A 20,872-nucleotide genomic window follows, 5' to 3' on the forward strand; every position below is an offset into this window, starting at 1 on the left:
AATGTTAGCAAGGTGAGGATGGGTGGAGGTTCTCACAGATGGGGAGAGTAGGGTGAGGAGACTAGAGGCAAGAGTATACCAGGCAGAGAGGGAGGCACACATGGAGGGCTGGAGGTGAGAGAGGGCCTGCACATCTGAAAAACAGGAAACAGTTGTTACTGAAGGGCAGATACTGGAGGAACAAATGTGAGAAAGAAGTGATGAAGAAAAAGATGATGATGATGATGATGATGGTGATGATGGTGATGATGGTAGCTGACATGTATATAACACTTAATATGTGCCAGGCACTGTTGTAAGCATTTCATATACAGAAATTCCCTTAGTACTCATAATAACTGTGTGAAGTAAGAACACACAACAATCGCTATTTTACAGAGGTGGTAACTGAGGCACAGATTAAGTAATTTGTCCAAGGGTACATTGCTAACATATGGCAAAGTCAGGAATGAAACCCAGGCAGTGCGGTTTAAGCATCTTCATTCTTAACCATGACATAGCCTCTCAAGGATCTGGTGATCCAGGGCATGATAAGCCATTAGTATATTTGACCATAATGAGGAGTCATTCCTCAGCTTAAAATTGAGAAATATTATTTTAACATCACTCTTGTGTCCCAGGAGTGCTTACAGGTAGAGAGAATGTACAGGAAGAGAATGTGCAGGATGCATGTGCTTATGGCCAGCCTGGTGCAAGAATCTGAGGCTGGATGGACCCCCTTGGAGATGCTGCTCACAAGGCAGAGCAAATGCTCTTGGCTGCCAAAGTTTTCCGTTACAGCTCACGTCATCTGCCTGCTCTGAAAGCAGTGTCATGGAAGAATATTGGATTTAGACCTGGGAAGGCCAGGATTCAAATCTTGGTCCCTTCCCTTACCAGCTCTATGACTTTGGGTAAATTCCTTAATCTCTTTGAATTTGTTTCCTCATATGCACCAAAAGATGTGAACCCTTCTTTTGTTAGGCTGTTGTCAGGATTGTTAGAGTTTAAGCAAATAAAATGCTTAAAATAATACTTGGTACATGGTAGGTACTTACTAAATAGTTGTATCTGTATTATAGCATATTCATTATCCAGGTAACCAGGACTTTTAACTGGCTTTTATCAGCAATAATAAAACCAAAGAATATGTTTGAGAGAAGATTGTCTTAGAATAAAAGTAGCTAAGAACTACAAATTTAACAGAATTATTAACTGCGAAAAAAACACAAAGGGGTAACCAAATGGGAAAAGGCTAGATAATTGGCACCACATTTCAATTAAAATGAGTCAGGTACAGAACATAGGGGACTGTTTCAAGCCAATAATTTCACAGTTGGGGGTCTGGGTGGAAGGTGGCAGGGGGCAGCCGGGAAGAAACTGGGGTAGGAGCCAAATGATTTCTACTTTATTCAGAGAGACTATGGATAGTAAGATGAACAGATGTTTATTATGAGTATATTAAATACATGTAGAAGGCTCCCATTCTTTCTCAAGAGGGAAAAAAAATCTATTTTCATTTTTCCTGAAGTCATGAGATGCAATGAAGCAAAAATGTAAGTTTTGTTGCCCACTCTGCCATCAACTTATTCAAGCCAGCTAATGAGCTGCTCTGAAAAGTGAAGGTGCTGGGCCGCACCATCTCTAGGGTCCCCCGTGTTGTAAATTTAATTATTTCTATGGCTTAAAAATAACATCTCAAAAGTATTTTATAGTTAATAAACTGTTTTCCCACCTCACATTTGTTACTGAACAAGGTGATACATAAACAAATAGAACAAACACATTCACATGTATTAAATGATCTTATCACATACTTATGCGGGTAACAGGGAAACTGTAAATATCACATTCGATGTTGATTTGTGAGCAGTCTGATGGCTGACATAGAACATAGAAAGGGAGAAAGAAAAAATGCTGCCAGCAGAAGTAGACCTTGAATGCCAGGGCAAGAAGTTTTGTCAATAAGTGGCTATGGAAGGGTTTTACAGAAGCATTTAACACAACAGGACATGTGTTTATGGGAGAACAACTCTGGCAACAGTGAGAAACTGGGGTTAATGAACTAAGTGAGTTCAGGAAAGGAACTATCCCAGCAGATAACCAGATGGGAGACTATTGAAGTATTACCAATGATACAGATAATTGAGGCCCAAATTAGGCAAATGAGGGTGGAATTGAGGATGGGAGATGCAGCGCAGATATGAGAGAGAAAAACAGAGGAAGGTTCTATGCAGCTGTTCTCCTCAAATACTTCTGGAAGCCAAATAGAGTTTACATAATATTTACAGTGTTGAGCAGATTGAAAATGGGAGATAAGGAAGGTGTCAAAAAGCTTTAGGATGATTGGAGGTGTGATGATACCATCAATCAAGATGGGAACACAGAATGGAGAGTGGGTTTGGGTGAGAGGATAATGTATTTTGTCTTAGACATGTTGACTTTGCTATATCTGTTGGATATCTACAGTTGTGCAGACAGTTGGAAAATATCTACCTGAAGCTTAGAGAAGTGTCCAATGTTCAAAATCATTTTAGATTTCATATTCCTATGGTCAGTACCATGGTCAAATTAGACCCAGATGTAGAAGAAGCTTGATATACAAGATGGGGATAATAAGAGTACCACGTCATAGAGTTGCTATAACGTTAGATTAGTTAATACATGTAAAGCACTTAGAACAGTGACTGGCATCTAGTAAGGGCATATAACTATTAGCTATTGTTGAACCCTCTCCTGACATCCACAACGTGGATGACTTGGGAGAGTATAAAATTATCTCAGTGCAGGCTCATTTGACCAGGGAAAAGTGCTAGGGTTGTAGGCACTAAAACAAAAAAGCACAATCCTAGGAGTTACGAGTCCTGAGTTCTGGTCATGCTGTTAGCTTATTTGACTTTGAGAAGTCCCTTCATCTCTCTGGGCCTCAGTTTCTTTATCTAGAAAGAGAGCCTCACACTAAATCTCAGAGGTGCCTTCTAGTGCTTAATAAACAAATACATTCTATGCTCCATATGTATTTTGTTGACAACTTGAGACAAACAGATCATTATGCATTAAACTTTTCAAACACCCTCCAGCATGTTTCAGAGTGAATGTACTATAAATTGTATTTGAAATGGAAAATTCTAATTAAGTTCCCTTCTCCTCCTGGAGGCTGTTGTACTTTGTGAAGAGTGGTAATATTTCTGACAGTATATGCATTACAGCTCAAGACTAGAATCCTGGAGCAGAGGCAAAGTGAAAAACCGATATTGAATATTTATGTATCTTAGCAGTTAAACATGAACTTCCCTTTAAATTTGGCTTCCTGATGCAAAAACAGGCTTATAGTTAAAAAAAAACTTAGACCTTTAAAAATGTTTTGGCTTACCAGGTCATTTCTAGAGGGATGATTATTTTGGAATCTTTAAATGAAAATAATAAAGTATAATTTGGCTATCCAAACCCAGCTTACTAAAGGCTGAAAGACAGTAACATCTAGAATTTATGCATTTCAAGTAAAAAGTTAACTATCTTTGTAAGAATATATAAACAAGAAATAGTTGAAACCTTATAAAAATATTATACAAATACAAGGTGATACTACTATCTCCAAGCTCTGATTTTTACCTTAAGTCTAGACTTGTTAATCTTTCTGCTTACTTGTCATCTGCAGATAGATGTGTAAGACTTTTCAAACCTATCGTACTCAAAATCAAACTCAAAATTTCTCCCAAACATGTTTCTCAAGAGTTTTCTCATTTCCAGCAAACAGTACTACCACCATTCTCCTCTCAAACCACTGAATCAAGAACCTCCATTCATTTCTTCCTCTTCCACCTCCCCATGCAATCCCTTGGTTCATAGCCATATTCCAATTCCACTTTTCTCTAACTCCACCCCATCCCTCTAGGCCAAACTATCATTTTCCCTGGGAATACTACAGTAGCCTTGATGGTCCCTCCATTCTCTTTGTGGCCCACTCCTCCAACCCTCCTTTATCCCTTTTTGACTCAGCAGCTGGAATGATCTCAAACTGTATATCAGATCATCCCTCTCTTCTGCTAAAATCTTTCTTTTGGCTCCTTGTTAGGCTTTGAATGAAATTCAAACTCCTTTCCTCGGACTCTGCCTATCCGTCTTATTCCATCTTATTCCACGCTGCCTACTTTACTGTTTGCTGGCCACAAGGGCCTTCATTCTGTTTTGCATCAGTCCAAGTTTTCTCCAGTCTTACAGAATTTGTGCCAGTGATCCCTCTGACTGGAGTGCTCTTACCTAGCTTTTCTCATCTTTGACAACTTATTTTCATAAGTGTCAGCTCAAATGTCAATTCCTCAAAGAGCTCTTTGCTGACAATCACATTTAAAGTAGCCTCCCAGCCTATCTCTAACTCACCCAGTTTTACTTTCTTACAGAATTTAGACCCACATATTATTCTATTTATTATCTCACCCACCCCAAGAGAAGTTTCCCATAAGTAGGGACCTTGACTGTCTCTTTTAACTCCATACTTTTAGTGCTGAGTATGCTATGTAGATGTTCAACAATATTCCTTAAACTAATGAATGATTATAATTATGAAATCACATAGCTTTATTTAAATCATTAATTTATTTGACAACCAGTTATTGTGCACTTGTTATGAGCCAGTCCTTTTCAGAAGGCATTTTTCCTCTAGGGGGAGAATAGTTGATGAAACTGAACTCACTGATTCAGCATCTTTGAGGGTGAGGCCCAAGACTTTTTTTCTTTTCTTTTTTGAGACAGGGTCTTACTCTGTCTCTCAGGCTAGAGTGCAGTGACATGACATGCACCACTATGTCTGGCTAATTAAAAAAATATATTGTAGAGCAACCAAAATGTTCCTTGAAGCACCCAATATGCCTTAAATGTCCTTGCAAACATTATTAAACAACCACCTCCACATCATCCAAGCCTTTAAACTGTTCAGGCAGCGTCAGACTCTGGGCTGGAAGGCTAAATTCCTACCTTCAAGATCTGCTTTGTGGCTTCTCACTTCACCCACCAAATGTTCTATCCTGAGATAAGATGTGTGTGTGCTGCTAGACTGATGGATTCCCTTTGGTTAGGGTTAAATTTGAAGCTGAGATCCTTTCTCTGGTGGATGGTGGTAAGAAAAAAGCCTTCTGAATTTGTTCAACATGTTCTCCCTTTTGAATCAGTGGACTAACTGAAAGTGCTCTGTTATTCTTTTTTTCAACCTGTTTTTTTTAGTGATTTCTGGGCCTCAGATATTAAAATATCACTATTTAATCTACTGTTAAAACACTATCAATAATAAATTGATTAACTAGATAATGAACTATTCATATAATGGAATACTATGCAATCATTAAAAGCAATAGCATACATGTCTAATATTTTGAAACTAAAAAAAGTCATGATCTATTGCTAAATTAAAGAAAAGCAAGTTGTAGAACTATATGTATATATAACTCCATTTGTTTCAAAAAAGAAAAGTATGAATGATCTTATAGAGAATGCCTCCAACATTACACAACGAATTGATAACAGAGGCTTTAAGGGGCTATGGTATCGTGGTGGGGAGGGGAGAAATGCTGAAGAGGAGAGAATGGGTTACATTTCATTTTATAGCCTTTAACAGTATGTGAATATTTTTAAGTAAACCTGTGGTGCTATAACAATTTTAAAAGTCATACAAAAAAGTTTTAACAACTGAATTTGAGGTTTGTGCTACCTTAGCAATAAAAGACAAAAGGGGTTATGTAGGTAAATTAAAAATACAATAATATTTATAGAAAACATGAGTCCTAGAGTATTCAAATTTTCAAACATTGCATTAATCCATTCAATAAATATTAACTGAATGCCTTCTTTGTGCCAGTCATTGTGCTATTTTTGGGGGATGGATTGGTGAAGAAAGCAATGGTTCAGCCCTAAGTGACTTAGAATCTAACAGTAGTTCTGAACTGGGTATGAAAATGTGTCTATTTGTGAGGGGGGATGGTATTTTTTGTTGTTAAAATATCCAAGTCAGGAGTCAGCATTGGCATTAATTGTAGAAGGTGCACGTGTGTTAAATGTTTTGCAAACTGTGGCACAATCAGGCACAGTGAAAAAATGTCCTTCCAAAAGTACAATAACACCTGCAAAAAGAAATACTGAATCAATATCATTTTTCACATAAATACCCTAATTCCCAGTGAACCTTATTACTTTGTTCAAACAAGTTCAGTTGGCTAAGTTCTGGGTCAAAGTTATTAACTAGGAATTTGTCTAAATAGTATACAGATTTGAAAGCAATAAGGATGTTCATTTCTACATATCCTATAATATTCACTAATTTGGTTTAGTTTACATAAACTAATCTGAGTGAGATTGTAATGTAGGTGAAAAGGGTTCTTGTTTCCTTTTTTCTTCATACACATTTAATCTTGTTCATAAGCTTTGGAATCAATTTTAAAGGAAGGAATAATGCTGTCTCCAGAGACATATCTGTCAAACAGTCCACTCCTAAAGCATCTGGAAGGCTTGAGCAGGAAAAGGATACTAATGGAATTAATCTTGGTCAAAATCTGTTACTGCAAAACTCAAACTCTGGCTGCTGCATGCGGGACTCACCTGATGTTTTTTTCATCATAGCTCCTCAAGATAATGACATTCTTTTGTGTTTGGGCTTATGTGTATCTTGGCATCTGGCTGTTGCCCATAATTACATCTTAGTATTTCTTTGACTTATTCCTCACCTAAAAATAAGTTAATCATCTCATTGCCTAAAAGCTCCCAAGAAACAGGTTTTGTGAGTTTAGGCAAACTGTGTCAAGAACTCTTAAGTCCCCTCTTCTCAATTACTTTAGTCAAATCTTCCCAATTGCAATCAGTCAAATATTTTTGGGAAGTCAAAATCTTCCCAACTGCAATCAGTCAAATCAAGAGCAGGAGATCTGAATAAACAGAGATGCTTGAAAATCAACTTGTATTCACCACTATGAATGAGAAATAATATTTATTAAACTATTTCTCTTCAAAATATCTTTTGCTTTTGTTTTTTCCTTTCTAATTTACTATGCTAGTTCTAAGCATTGATCTAAACTATTGAAACAGGCTGTTTCCTGTTTATTTTGAAAAATTTCAAATTATAGAAAAATTTATAATAAAAATTCATAAAGATTCAACAGTTCTTAACATTTTGGTACATTTGTTCTCCCTCTTCCTCCTTCTGTCTCTCTCCACTTATCTACCTATCTGCCTATCAGAAGACACACACACACACACACACACACACACACTTTTTCTGAACCATTTGAAATATGTTGCAGACATTATTTCACTTTCAGCCTAACATATCAGCAAGGCATCTTCTCAGTGTAAAGATATTTTTTGTATAACCACAATGCCATTATTACTCCAAAGAAAACCAACAAAACTGATATTTTATACCATTTAATATATTGTACCTATTCAAATTTCCTCAGTTATTCTCCAAATGTCTTTTACAGATTTTTTTCTTAACTCCAGGATTTGATCAAGTTTTATGCATTGCATTTGGTTGTTATTATGTCTTTAGTCATTATTAGTCTAGAACATTACCTACATTTTTCTTTAAACAAAATTTACTCTTTTCTTAAAAAAATTTTCAGTCAGATGCTTATAGAGTGTTCTGCATTTTGAATTTGTCTGATTGTCTCTTCCCAATCAGAATCAGGTAAAACATTTTTAGCAAAATCCAATGTGTAATGCTGTGTATTTCTTACTATGTCATAGCAGGAGGCTCAAAATATATGGACCACCAGACCCCTTCATTCAAAAGGCACCTTTCTATTTTGCAAATAACAATCAATAAGGTGGTTTGAGACCATGTAAATATCTTTTTTTCCAGTAAACTTTAACCCCTAACTTTTTTTAGCATCTATGGATTAGCTTTCTTGAAACAGTTATTTTGTTGTGGGTTAAAAAATGCTTATTTTATAATTCTTTATTTCTTCTAGAATTATTAGCTGGTATTATTCTGTGCAGGAGAGCTTCTCCTTTATATATATATATATATATATATATTTCCTCTATAATTCTGGATTTATTTTTGATATATCATGACTTTATAATTTTTTATATATCATAATGTTTTTGATATATAATATTGTTCTTTTTGACATATTTTTTGATATAGCATGATATTATAACTTATTACCATGTGATAGACTTCTAATTGATGTTTGCTTTTCCTCCAATCTCTGTCTCTCTCCCATCCTCCCCCTTCCTTTCATCTACTCTCAATACCTTGATGGTCATCTTGTATATCACAACCATTCTACTTTTCTCTAAATACCGCCTTTCACATTTTATAGATGCCACAGATGCTCATGTTCATCATTGTTCCTAACTGCTTGTAAATTATGTGCAAATTTCTTAGCTGTATATTTAAGCCCTTTCACAATGCAGCTTTTACCATAACCCTCTCTAGTCTTTTTAAGACCAGAGACTTATCTGATATGAAGGAGCATTAGAGTGGATTCTATCCAGTCCTCCCATATCATTGGTGGAAAGAGTGAGGCGCAGGGAATGAAGTTATTTTCCAAGGTCACTCAGTGCATTTGTAGTAGAGTCCAGATGAGAATGCTAGAGTTCAGTGTCCTACATTACACACCTCATCTCCTAAGCAAACTCTCTGCTGCTGTCAGAAGCTTCATGTCCATCCCTATCCTAATGTTCTCTTGGGCCTAACTTCCTCCTCCTCCTTTTACTTCCTGTTTTCCTGGATTCTTTGAAGTCTTGGCCTTCTCTCTTGTCCAGGTCAGGTTCTATCTTCCCAGATCTCCTGTAATCATGATGGTCTGTGACACTTACTTGGCCATCAGCCCGTAACCTGGCAGCATGACATGAATTTTGGTCCTCCTTTACTCTTTTGTGACTACTTTTAAGGTGAGAAGTAATGCAAGCTCATTTTAAACAACTAAAACAATACAAAAGAACAGCAAGTGAACTGTGAACATCCTTCTATCGTAACCTTCAGGTAACCACTGATAATAAACTAGGCAAATGAACTCTACACACTTTCCGTACACATATTTACATACCCCCAGTTACATTCCCAATGTCTAGGATAGTGCCTGGTTCCTGTCAGTGAGTGCAAAACATTCATGTTTACCTCCATATGTAGTCATTGTTTTAAAGAATGATCCTATACATGATATGCTGTGATTTGCTTTCTTTTTCTATTTATCTTTTTAATGAATAAATATCAATAACTAATTATCTTTTTAATTATTTATCTTTTTAATGAATAAATATCAATAAGCTCCAAGAAGGCAGTGCCAGACACTGTTTTAGTCTTCTCGTTTTCCCAGGATGTGGCACAAATTGCTGTCCTCATAAATTGTTATTGAGGGTGACTGCAACTTTATGTGCTTGATGAATCTCTTCCTCAACTCTGAAGAAGCTTTAAGGTTCACAAAGACTCCTGTTCCTCTAAAGAAGAATTATTAATCAGCTCACCAAGGATTTCATGGCCAATTTCAGTGTCTAACAGTGAAAACAATGTAAACTAGAAAAGAAGGTAAAGTGAGGAGAATAATATAGCAGACAGGCAGGACCCTGGAAAGTGGCAACCAACTTTGCCACCTTAAAGGGTAGAATTCTCTACACTGGAGCTGCCATCTCGAATGTTGACTGTTGTGTTAGGCAGACCACATAAATAGAGCCTTAACTCTAAGCATTATTGATTTCATAAAATGCTTCTAGACATTTGGGAGAACTAAAAGCAGCAACAGAATCATTTCAAAACTCTCCTGAAAAGATAAACTCCATACAATCAGGAGTGAGACAGAGTGACCATCCTCTGGAATTACCTCTCCATCATCACTTTCCTTTGTTCTCTCAAGCATATATCAAGACTTTACAAAATCAGTCAAGGCTGTGCTGAATCTTTCACTATCAGTCCCAAGTGGATACTGTAAGCATCAGAAAAATTTTCCATTTACACAGGCAGGTGGGTATTTTCAGTAATTTAAATCTTTTCTAATTACTAACCAATACCCGCTTTCCAGCCTCCCAATTTAGCACACAGAATGCTGCTCCCTGAAGAAAACAACTCTTCAGCAAGGTGTGAGTTTCCATGGTTAGTTGCCAGAGCTTCAGATGTGAACGGAGCTGCAAAGTCACAATCCCTTCAGTAGATAAAAACATCAAGAAATAAAGTTCCACTGCCATCGTTCAGTTCCTAGCACAAAGTAAATGCTCAGCGAATAATAGGAAGGAGGGGAAAAGTGAATCAGAAAGGAGAACAGAAAAGGAGAGAGGGAATAAAGAGGGAAGAAATCTAGTCAAGTGGCTTTCAAACTGTTACCAACAATTTAAGTGTGGAAGGAGATCACTAATAAAGATAATAATAGTTACTGAATACTGAACAAAAGGGTACTGTATTAGGCTTGTTATTGTTAATCCTCCCAAGAACTTTGCTGAGGTCAACTTTAAGATGGGGAAACTGAGGCACAGAAAGATTAGATGCTTCAAAAGTAGCAGAGCTAAGATAAGAGATCTGGTTTGTGTGGTGCACAAACTGTGTCCTGCGTCCTTTCTCCCCTACTTAATCTTCCCTCTTCTCTTACAATACCTGCTGTCTCCAGCCTTAGGGATGCAGGTAACACTTCTGTCTCTGACAGCCACCAATGTTGCTATGTGCTTCCAAATCTACTTCTGTCCTCCACGCATACACATTCCCTTCCCCATAATATCACATGCCTTCTCACAGCAGCCTCAGCTCCTGCTAGTGCCTGTCATCACAATGGGCCACTTTGCTTTTCCATCTCAGTAAACAGCCCCCTCCAGGCATATTGTAGTCTTATCTCCAGGGGCTGTTTCCCTGTTTCTTCAGGGCGAGCTTGATCAGTGCAGGGACCAGCTTTCCTCAACAGCTCTGCCACTTTGGGTATTACAGAGAACACAGCAATCCCCCAGAGCATTTTAAAGTCAAATCCTTTTAATATCCCTGTGGCCAAATTCAGTGTCTGCTCACCCAGCTCCTTCCTTGAACTATGCTTCAGCCTATACTGGGGCCAGTTCTGTGAGAGGCTGGCTGCAGGCTCTGATCAGTGGTGGGCTCTGCCACTTCTTGTGAGACCAAGAGGCATTAAGTCAGTAAGCACAAAGGCAGCAGTCATCCAGAAGGGGAAGAAGCACTGGAGGCTGCCTGAAACAGGGGACCTGGAACTCTCAAACTTCATTCACTGTACTAACAGCTGCCAGCATCAGAATAAAATATATATGACTAGCCCTTGCTGCTCTTGGCATGGGGAGTTCCATGAAACTAGACATATAATTCTGCATTCTTTAAAATCATCATCCTCCATCTTTTCCCTTTCCAAGTTTGAACTGCATGCAGTTTCCTATTGCATTGTTTTCTCTTTTGTTAAACTCCTACCACCTGGAAGAGTTGCCACATACACTGCACTGTACACTGTATACCGTACACTGCACACCACTCTGCAAAGGTATGGTGCCTTGATTCTCAGTGTTTTTCCTCTCTATTACGCCCTCCCCTTTTCCTCCCGTTCTCCCCTGCAGGGTCTCACCTCTGTGATCCTCTCCTGATCTGTCTCTCTGCGTCTGTGACTAGATTCCCTTCACTTCTCCCTTCCTTACCTTTCCTCTGCGGCTGGGCTGCATCTATTTCCTCCTCCTGCAGCTGGTCTCATTTGCTTTTTCTTGCCACCTCCCTCTGAGTGATCTGCCTCTACTTTCCTGCTGCATCCTCTCTTCTCTTCCCTGGTTGATTTATCCTGCTTTATTGGGAAGACAGCCTATGACTGACTGTTTACCACCTAAATTTCTGGAATTGTGTTACCCTTTAGAAGTCCAAACTGACGTGCTATGAGAGTCTCATAATTAGGCTTATAAAAATAAATCTTTCTTGTTCCACTGTCAATACAACTAAAACACTGGGTTACTTGTCAAATACAGGCAAGCCAGAGGAGCTTGCTCCTGAAAGCTAAAATAGCAAAATTATCTGTGCTAGCATTTTGAAATGCAATCTTAGGCTGTGTTGCTTATACTTAATGCTCTGGGACTCTAAGTCAAGGACAAGCCTCAAGTTAGGGTTTTTCTATGTAGGGCTTCTGGAGAAGTTCTTTAGGATTTATAGGTCTCTGGAGCTTCTTTAAAATCCACTCGTTCCTGTCTAATATAGAGACCTGCTGCAAATCAAAGAATCAACTGAATGTTCAACTCCCTTCTAAATATCATCATTATAAACTGAATGTTCTAGATTCTATATTTGCTCCTTATCTGACCCTTAGTCCTTGCCTAGAACCAGTCAGTCAACAATAGCTCAACTTTGGGCTTTTGGGTATGTGCGTAGCTCAAGGTTTATATCATCTGCCTTGTAACCTCCATATCTTACCCATCCTTTGCCAATATTTTGTTCCCTCTTAAAAGTATGAAATAAGTTCAGAAATGTTTCAACTTTGGTATAGACCTAAGATACAAAATATGGGCTGAAGAAGCACTAAGGGGAAAATTCACATTTGGAGATGTGAAAACCATGAATATTATATTAGAAGACAGATGCATGCATGCCACCCATTTGCAGAGACTGCATTGTTGCTAAATATTGCTTCTCTTCAAAATTATGCATAATGAGAAAGTCAGGTAAGCCAGGAAAACGTATGGATTTTTGGATGAATAGGAGACTAAGCAAATAACTATGCATAGAAAGCATAAATCACTTACCAACAAAATGTATAATCTACAATGTATTTTCCAGGATAATGTGTGTGAAGGTATCTGTTGTATGCATACAAATTCAGCCTTCTTTTCTCTTTTTATGGGGCTTGGGAGTGTTTGACAAGGTAAATTATTCTTCCTGAGCACAAGTCCACCTGAGGATTAGTGAATGGGTGTGATTTTCAACCAAAACAACTTGTATTTAGCCGCCTTCTTTCTGACACCTAGAAGTTCCTGGCTAATGTTATTTATCAAATGTTGTGTGCAATAAAAACAAGTATTTCCCCAAAGAAAGTAAATTGTGCTGCAATTATTTATGTGTATGTGTATGTATATATGCTGTGTATAAAAATATAAATAATTTTGGTAATTATTGATGAGTAGATAATACCTTAGCACGTTTATGTCCCTTAAAGGAAGAAAAATCCAGGGATAGGTATATTTTCAAGAAGGCTCGGTGGATTTGGCTCTGGCTTCTGTCACCATTTAGCTTTGGAATTTTGTGCTTTAGTTCCTTCATTTATTAAACAAACAACAAATAAACAAATATTGTGCAAGAGGGACTCTGATATTCCATTCGGAGTTATGATTCTGTGATCCTATCTTGTTTTAAAATACCTATATACTGTAAAACGTTTGATTCTGCAAAGAGCTATGAACCTATTGTGCCTTTTCCCATGCAAAAGTGATTCTTTTGTTTACTCATTCATTCTAGAAACATTTACTTGTGATTTACTACGTTTGTTTATGATTTACAATAGGTTCTGTGCCATGTCCCACAGATTCAAAGATTATTTACACACAGCCTCTGTTCTTGAGGAGCTCAGTATACATAAGATGACCTCTTACTTTACAGAATTTTATCTCAAAGGCCTAACTGTAGAAAGTCAAGCTTTCTATGCAAAGAACTCAACATGTACCCATAATTCCAAGTCCTGATGCTAATTGGTACTGTATTTTGGAGAAGTGGTTTATCTTTTGTATTAAGTCTCTGAGGTAGTGTAATAGAAGGGAAAGAGTGTGGGTTTTGTCCAGCAGACTCAGGTTTGGAATTTTGACTCTGCACATCCATGAAGTGATGATAGGAATATCTACTTCAAAATGGTTGCAGAGTTATATTGAGAACTGAATAAGGTGATGCAAATGAAAACCCACTCAATGAATGATAGCTTTTGCTTTTACTATGGGAAACTGAACAATACTTCTGCTTCGTTTAAGCACCCCTTTCAAATCAGCAAACCAATAAATTCAATTTTTTCTGGACTAAATTCTTTGAAGACTCTTTTCTTAGTATAATCTACAGCTGTAACCGCTATCCAAGAGTCTGTATTAGGTTGAACCACACAAAGTTGACAATATTTAACTTGACCTACAAAAATGGCAATTCCATATGGTTCACCCTAATACCATTTTTAATACCACTAAGAGAAAATTTTAATTTCTACTTTTTAATGTAAATAGCATGTACAATTTCAATTTTTTTCTAGATGAGTATTTCCTCACTAAAAACTATGTTTAGTGTGTACAATTCATGACATTTGCTGTTTTGATTAAGAAAAATAATGTTAAAATAAATCTTCCTGGTTCTTTCTTCCAAAATAGTTTTAGGAAGTTTAAATTCGAGTTAAATGTTGTGAAAATTTTAGCCTCAGGAAATGTGAAAAGGGACATTAAAGCCATATGTATTGTTGGCTATCAGGGAAAAGAGTAAATCTTTGACTATTCTAAAAGAACAACATTAAAGTTGTCAGTTAATGAGCTGAAAGTTGTTCTGTGATATATTACTGAGCAAAAGATTAGAGGAAACTAGTATAACAGAGAAAAAGAGAAAGAGAGCTTCATTTTTTCCCCTGCTATATATGTGGCAGAGACAGAGGACTGCGAGTTTGTAGAAGTGTGAGAGAAAAATGTGGGAGAAGTGTTTAAAGTGTACAAAGCAAACTAAAATGAAGACAACTGCTGGGGTACAGGTTTTCAAAACAAGCTAGTTTCTACCTAGAACTTGTCATCAGCACCCTTTACTAGCAGCTTTTGAACTTCCATCTGTCTACTTGCCTGTGAACACTATTCTTGGTAGCCACATGTCCTGCTGCCACCCTTGCCTTGGGAAGCTCAATTCAAATCCTACTTCTTCTATGAAATTTTCCCCAGTTACAGGGCATTTCTAGAGGAGCTGTTATTTCCTCTATCCTTAACACTAAAGCAAAATACTTCTATGTCTTCCAACTCTCCCATCCCAAGAGTTTTATAGATGGTTTGTGGTTGTGTTTAACAGTAATAGATGGGCTAAGAAATATATTTGTCCATCGGATATGGCCTCAAGACCATCTAGTCCACATTTATTGAACACCTACAATGTGCCAGGGGCGTGTGTCATGTCATGTACCGAGATCAATAAAAATAAGACTTGGGTTTGAATTTAAGAAGATCACAGCCTTATGTAGCCATCTTTGAGATGTATAAATGAATAATCCTATGAAGCACTCATGATGTTTCTGAAATTCTTTCCTCAGAAGGTTTACTGGGAATCCTATAATTCCACCATTTGAGATTCACTGTTTTGGACTCAAGCTTGGTAGATATACTATGAAACTCTCGATATAGTTAGTTGAAATAATGCTTTGCCTGTTTCCTAACATTCAACCTCAGTGTGAACTCCTTCATCTGATTTCTTTCATTGAAGGACAGACAAGTAAAAGCATGAGGACACTAGACCCCTAGGTACCACAGAGTGTGAGGAGGGACTAGAGTTGTGGGAAATGAACTTTAGGTCAGTTTTTATCTGGCAGGAGTTGCACAATGTTACAGGGTTGAGGAGATGGGATGATGACCAAAAGGCCAGTGCCCATTCCTCTTAGAGTTGAGGCTCGTTCTTAGAGCCTTGAGCACTGGGACTGTTGTGGCACTGTCAAAGAAGGCACGACCACTTGCTGTGTGTCAGGCACCATGATGGTGCTCTACACCCCTTGGCACATTTAACCCCCATAACAATCCTTTGAAGCAGGAGTCATTGGTTCCATTTTATAAATGAGAAGACTCAGTTTGGGGAAGCTAAGTACTTGTGCAAAGTTTGCACATCTAGTTGATGGTAAAGCAGGGTTCAAGCCTCTTGCTGGTTCCAAAGCCATACTTTTCATCTTCTTAACCTTTGAGAAATAAAGGAATCCAGTCACCCTCAAAAGGCAGGTACTATTTCAAGGGAAATACTTTTGAATGCAAGCCCATTTGAGGACCAGCCTTGTGCCATATCAGATGAAGACAATTTGAAAGTGAGAACAAATTTCATTTCCAACATTTTCAAGAGCAGAAACAAAGATTCTTTATAGGATCCTTGTAGATTTAATAAAAAATTCCATCCTTTGCAGGAATGCTTTCTCCCAAGCCCTCTAAATGCCGGCAGATGGTCAGCTGGCTCCTGCTTGAGTAATGACAATGCAGTGACACAAGGCCTTTTCACTCTACCCACAGTGCTTAGTACAGTGAGCAGACACATTAGGTGCTCAGTAACATCAGAAAATGGAGACTGGGTAAGTTTGAGTGACATGTTCAAGATCAGTTAGGTGATATATGGTAGAAACAGTATTTGAAACTGAGCCTGTTATGCACTCTTGCTTTTAGATGATGCCTCTTTTGGTTCTAATAGCATTTTCTAGGGCAACACAAATAAGCCTACCTTCATTTCTGCAGAATGGTCTTACAAGTGCTTTATCAACAAAACCAACAGCAGCAGCAGCAACAAAAAAAAATAATAGGCAACATTTATCAAGTCCTTCCATGTGCCAAATGTTACACTAAACACCACATGTATTATCAATTTCTCCTCATAACAGCCCTATAAGTAGACACAGTCATCATTTTATTGATAAGAAAACTGAAACACAGAGAAGTTAAATAAATTGCTGAAATTCACGATAACAAACAAGAGTCAGGATTCAGACTCACTTTTTTTCTTTTTACATTGTCGAGAAAGTAACAACTTCTAAAAAGAGTATATAGATGAGTATAATATAAGCCCATCAGACCAAAAAATATTAGAATGTACTTAAAAGAATTAGGATTTCTATTTCAATAAATACCGAGATCATACGTCCTTTTGGACCAAATGGCAACTGCATATACATACAAAGCAAGTACTGGCACACCAGTGGTATCAAAAACACCTTCTTTGATGCAGTCGCTTAGGAAGTGTAAGAAATAAGTATCATTCAGCATCTGGATGCTAATAATAAAAGAGATAGAGGCTAAATAAACAGGGCAGTCACTCTAGCCCCTTTCCTGTTTCCAATTTTTAGGAATTTAAGTTTATTCAAAAGGTTTATATATAATCCCATAACTACTATTTCTCTTCTTCAATAATTTCAGAATGACAGCTTTACACAACTTTAAAGCTTGAGCTTCTTCTGAATTCCCAAAGTGTTTGTAAAGTGCTCCTTTACAAATGGGCCGCCTCTTCAATGGTCAGCTTTACCTGTGTAAGGTCTGCAAGACCATTCTCTCTTAGATACAAGGAACACTGAGGAATACTTCATTCATTCCACAGAGGCTCTTAATTATGTGGAAACTGAATGTACTCTCCTTGGATTCCCTAAAATACTTTCCGTTCAATCAGTTACAGATGTGCCAATGGCCCAAGAAGTATAACCTTTCATTTTCATAATTTCATAGGCACTGGCAATCACTTCTTTGTGGACATTTTCCCCCTTGCTCCAGATTTTGATTAATTCCTCTATCTGAGTTTAGATCCTTCAGAGGGATACCAGTAATGTTCACTGCACTCCACACAGGAACATTTGAGTCCCTATGCTCTCCAAAGATCCACCCATGGCAGCTTCCAGAATGGATTCCAAGCATTTGCACAGTCAAAAAATGGAAACAGGCAGTGTCCAGATTATAGCCATTTCCAATAATATGGGTTTTGGAAAATGTACTCAACTTCCAAGCTACATAACTTAAGATATCCACTGGACTGGAAACTATCAGTTTGCAGCAGGACTATATTGGGTAATATTAGAAATCATTGATTTAAAGACGGCCACATTTAGACTGACTAAATTAAAGTGTTTCACCTTTTTCCTGGCATGCACCTGATGTGATAATCACTAGGTTGGAGTTTGCAGAGATGAGATAATCTTTGCTAGAAACACTATTTGGCAGTTTCAAGAAAAGACTGCCTTGTTTAAGATCCATTGTCTCACACTCTTCAATTCACCATTATCAACATCTACAAAGGCAAGTTAATCCCTCAAGTCTTTTAATAACATGGTGATCGCATGGGCCATGCTAACTGATCCAGTTCTTATAATGGAGACCTTACTGTGGTTAATAACCTCCTCTGAAGCAAAATTCTCAATAAATTCATTCTGGATAGTTACCATCATGTAACCGGAGGTGGGAAGGTTGGTTAAGGGCCAGCTGACACTGTGACACGCATTCTCTGTTGGTGACACAGATTCCTGGGGCCAAGAAAATTTATTCCCATAGTGCCTACGCTTCAGCTGGACTGCAGGACTCCTGCAGCTCCCCTCAGGGATACACACACAAGAGGTGGACGGAGAAGAGAATGGAAGAAAGTGGCGGGCAAACTGCAGGTTGAGCTTGCTGGGGCAAGCAGAAAGAAGCTGCTTGAATGTTCAATGCCTTTCACTTTACTTCAGCTATTACAGCTACCAAGCAAGGCCATGCTCAGCTCCCTGCACACGGACCTCATGGGGGCCTCTGGAAAGTGCTTCTGATGTCTGCTCAGATTAAAGCAGTAAAAAGGCTGCTTCTTTAGCTCTGTGTGGATCCTGGAGAATACAAACATGTATTCTCTTCAATATCTGACATGGATAAGAGGCCAGCCCAGATCTCTGGAATTATTCATTTCCTATTTTTAGTAGGTATGCCAAGTCAGACCCACTCTGGCTCCTGAGCCCATAGCTTATGCATTACTGTGTCTAATTCCCTCTCTTTCTCTCTCTTTCTTTGGGACATTTCAATTTCCCCTTCACCCTCTAAAATATCATATCCAGGAACTTTAATCCTAGTCTGTGGCTTCTTGATATCTTTATTAAAATGCAGCAACTACAGTGGAACATATAGCTTAGATAGAGTCTAACCAGCGTGGACACAGAAGGATGTCTCCTTCCCACATTCCAGGACTACATTTCTGTAAATAGGCTCCAGCCTATTAGCCTATTGGCAGCATCATCAGATGGCTACCTAAAACCACAAGATCTTCTTTTAAGGCGCTGCCGCCATATGTCTCCATTCTAAACTGGTACAATTAATTTTGGAACCTGTATTTTCCCAGACTGTCTGCCTTACCAGAGAATTTTGTATGCCTGGTAAATGTAAGTAGTTAATAAGTATTTATAGAGTTTGTGTCAATATTTTGCTACCTTATGGCTACTTAGTAGCTTAATGCCTCTGAACCTAAGATTTTTTTCATTGGAAAATGGGAAAATAGTATATTCCCTGGCAATGCCATAGGAGGTTCATATGAGATAATGCATGCAATGTAAGGGGATGTCATTATCACAGATGATCTAGGTTTTAATTCTACACTAGAAAGGTAATTATAACTAGTAAACCCATAATCACAGAAACCACAGGCTACAGGTCCTATAACTATCCCAAACATAAGATTATCTGCCTAGATTTCAATCAGAAAACATTTTACAATTCCTTAACCCAAAAGGATGTCCAACGTTTACTTTCATTGCCCTCTAGTGGTTGCTATTTTGTTTGTTTTACATTTTGATTTTTGAGATGTCAGACACAATATCTTATAAATACTCTTCAAATTTTGTTAGGTTACACGCATTCCTGTGAGCTGGCAACCTTTAAATAATCAGCCTATAATAATCAAAGAGTGTCTAACATTGTGTCCTGTGCAATATAGGTATATACTGCCCGTGCATTGTTGGTCATGCATTTATTTTACTAGAGCTTTACTCAGAATCTACTGACTTAAAATACTAATCTAGCTTTATTCATTCATTATATATTTATGAGATATATTATATGTCAGGTACACAAGACAGACATTGTCCTGGCTTACAATGTAGTGAGGAAAATGGAGTATTAAACATGTCTTTAAAAATTAGCATGGTAAATGCTGTCATAGGAAGAGTATGGGATACATGGAGCACATTAAGAGGGGTACCTAACTTGGAGGTGTTTCTGTTTGTCTTGGGAAGGTGGAGTGGGAATGGTGAGAGAAGGCATTTAGAGAACATAACAATTTAAGATTTGAAGGATGAATAGAAGAGTTATTTCAAAGAGGGTGGGGTGGGGAAAGTTTTCAGGAGAGGATACAATGTCAGATATAGTTACATGGTGGAGAAAAGATTGACTTTTAGAGATATGGCTGGACAAATTAAGAGGAAGCTATATTGAGGAATTTAGACTTTATTTGGATGGTTAAATTATAACCAATGGACTCTGCAAAAAACATGAATGCATGTCTTCAATTTTAATTTCTGATTTTAAAACTTTTATTGTTTAAAGAGAAGTCTTAGGCTGGATGAGGTGGTTCACACCTGTGATCCCAGTGCTTTGGGAGGCTGAGGTGGGAGGATTGCTTGAGGCCAAGAGTTGAAGAACAGCCTGGGCAACATGGTGAGATCCTGTATTTTAAAAATATTTTAAAAATTAGCTGGGCATGGTGAGGCATGTTCATAGCTATTTGGGAGGTTGATGTGAGAGGACTGTGTGAGCCCAGGAGCTCAAAGGTTTAGTGAGCTATGATTGTGATATTGCATAATCTAGCAACAGCAAAACCCTGTCTCTAATTTAAAAATAAATAAAATAAAGGGAAGTCTTTATTCATAACATATGTTTAGTCATAAATAATCATAAATTAATTGTTAAAAAACCCTTCAGTGCATCCTTTTTATCACAGAAAGTTCTCTCAAACACATATATTCCTACCATATTGGAGCTGGAAGGGCCTTTAAAGATCCTGAGTCTCTGTCTTTTCACTTTACAGAGGAGTGAGAGGATCAGGAGTTTGTTCAGGTTGCCCTGAGTAACTGAATTATTGCTCCTGGGAGCTGTTTGCTTTTCCTAGCTTAGCCCGGTGCTTAAACTCCTCATCCTGTTTATTCAGAGGCCCAATAGTCTCCTGCATCTGGTGTCTTGTTGGCCTGGGCTGTTGATAATTCTTGAGCATCCCTGCTTTTCAAAACTTCTGCATTGGACTTCATGTTCTTCTTTTGTGGCCTGA

The 20,872-nt window shown here is 37.9% G+C and overlaps 1 protein-coding gene and 1 pseudogene across 23 annotated transcripts in view; both read right to left on the minus strand.

The window, feature by feature from the left end:
• Window positions 1-20,872, minus strand: part of DLG2 (discs large MAGUK scaffold protein 2) — a 2,222,296-nt gene that overhangs the window by 343,905 nt on the left and 1,857,519 nt on the right. The window lies entirely within an intron of this gene.
• Window positions 16,917-18,228, minus strand: LOC140713502 (L-lactate dehydrogenase A-like 6B; annotated as a pseudogene).

This window comes from Chlorocebus sabaeus, chromosome 1, assembly GCF_047675955.1.
Source record: "Chlorocebus sabaeus isolate Y175 chromosome 1, mChlSab1.0.hap1, whole genome shotgun sequence".
NCBI lineage: Eukaryota > Metazoa > Chordata > Mammalia > Primates > Cercopithecidae > Chlorocebus > Chlorocebus sabaeus.